Source organism: Cebus imitator, unplaced genomic scaffold, assembly GCF_001604975.1.
Source record: "Cebus imitator isolate Cc_AM_T3 unplaced genomic scaffold, Cebus_imitator-1.0 Scaffold605, whole genome shotgun sequence".
NCBI classification, from domain to species: Eukaryota; Metazoa; Chordata; class Mammalia; order Primates; family Cebidae; genus Cebus; species Cebus imitator.
The window spans coordinates 402309-404039 of NW_016107920.1; the positions used below are offsets into that span (position 1 = coordinate 402309).

A 1731-nucleotide genomic window follows, 5' to 3' on the forward strand; every position below is an offset into this window, starting at 1 on the left:
GATTGAACCACATTCATTTAAATAATATTTATTTAGGACATACTTTGTGACACAATGTGATAGATATTATGCCAATAGCAATAATGAAAAGAAACATAAGAACTTCAGTATCTATCGATTTCCTATTCTCATGAACTTCAATCTATCATGAGAAAAGAGACAATATAGAAAATAAATAACTAAAGCATCATCTGTTGTTAAATGGTGGTAAGTTTCCTTAAAGAAACATAAACCAAGAAAGAAGAATGAGTATCAAGAAAGATTTGATGGTTTTAAAAGGGGTGGGAAGAAAGGCCTTATTTAGAGAGTAAGATTGAAATAAAATGAAAAATAGGTGAGGGAATGAGGCACGTGTGTATCTGAAGAAAATCTATACAGGAAGAGGCAACAACAGATGCAAAGGTCCTGAGGTGAGATAGTGTTTACAGAGTTCAAGAAATAACAAGGAGAAGAGGTACATGTCTGGAGAAGAGTGACTAAGGTAGTGATAACAGAAGGGCAGAAAGTTGAAGAGGGAAAAATGTCTGACATTTGACCATTGTAAAGGCGTTAGCTTCTACTATGGTAGAAGGTGTTGCAGTAGAATAACTCTTACTACTACTCTGGTAGAAGGTGCTTGCAGGGTTTTGCACAGAGAAGTGACATGATCTGATTTTTCTTTTTTCTTTTTCTTTTTTTTTTAACAAGGGGAAAGAGCGAACACAGTCCCCCACTACCACAAATTATGCAGTCGAGTTTCCCACATTTGGGGAAATTGCAGGGGTCAGCACATCTGGAGTGCAATGGATAAGCCTCACCCTGGGAAAACCACCTTTGTGATCATGGTGTCTCCCCTGCCAGGTAAGTATGATCTGATTTTTCAAGGTCACTCTAGATGCTGAGTCAAGACTAGACTAGAGTGAGGCAAGGTGAGCTGTAGGATAGTAAGAAGACTACCGCAGTGATCCCAGTGTGAAATGCTAGTGCTTTGGACTTAGCAGTGAAAGAAAATGGATGAGATTCTGTATACATTTACAGTGAGATCATATAAAGAATTTGCTCACACATTGTGTGAATGATAAAAGGAACAGAAAGGAATCCAAACTGACTCCAAGATTTTTAACTTAAATAACTAGAAGGATGGAGTTGCCATTATCAGGCATGAGGAAGACTGATGAGCAGGTTTAGAAGGCAAAATGAATAGCTGAGATTTATTCATGTTAAGTGCAAAACGTCCCTTAACCATCCAAGTGGAGATGTTGAGTAAGCAGTTGCATGAGAGTACGTAGTTCAAAGAAGTCCAGTTTGGACTTATAAATTGTAAAATTGTTGACTCAGATAATACTTTTAAAGCTTTCTGACACCAAGGTTGAAGGCTAGAAAGAGAAAAGTTCTGACGAATATGGATGACAACAGTCCTGCATTAGAAGTTGAGAATATGAGAAGGAACTAGCAAAATTACAGATTACAAAGATAGTGAGTGTAAATGTGGTTCCATGTAATGAAGTTATTTTTAAATGTTTCCAGGAGGAAAGGATGAACATTGTCAAATACTTCTTATATATTAAGAAGGGTGAGCATAAGCATAGAGAAGCTGACCACCATATTGAGCAATGTGTAGATCATTTATGATCTGATGAAAGTGATTTTGGAAAAATAGTGGTTAAAAACTCTGACTGGAGTAGGTTTAAGAGCCATTAGGAAGAAAAACGGTGGAGATAGTACATGCACAGAACTTTCAAGAACTGTGAT

General features: G+C 37.0%; 1 non-coding gene across 1 annotated transcript; it reads right to left on the reverse strand.

Moving 5' to 3' along the window:
• Positions 1–684: 684 nt before the first annotated feature.
• LOC119469229 lies at positions 685–848 on the reverse strand. The gene has a single exon (XR_005198039.1). It is a non-coding gene; the product is annotated as a U1 spliceosomal RNA (small nuclear RNA).
• Between the last annotated feature and the right edge of the window lie 883 nt (positions 849–1731).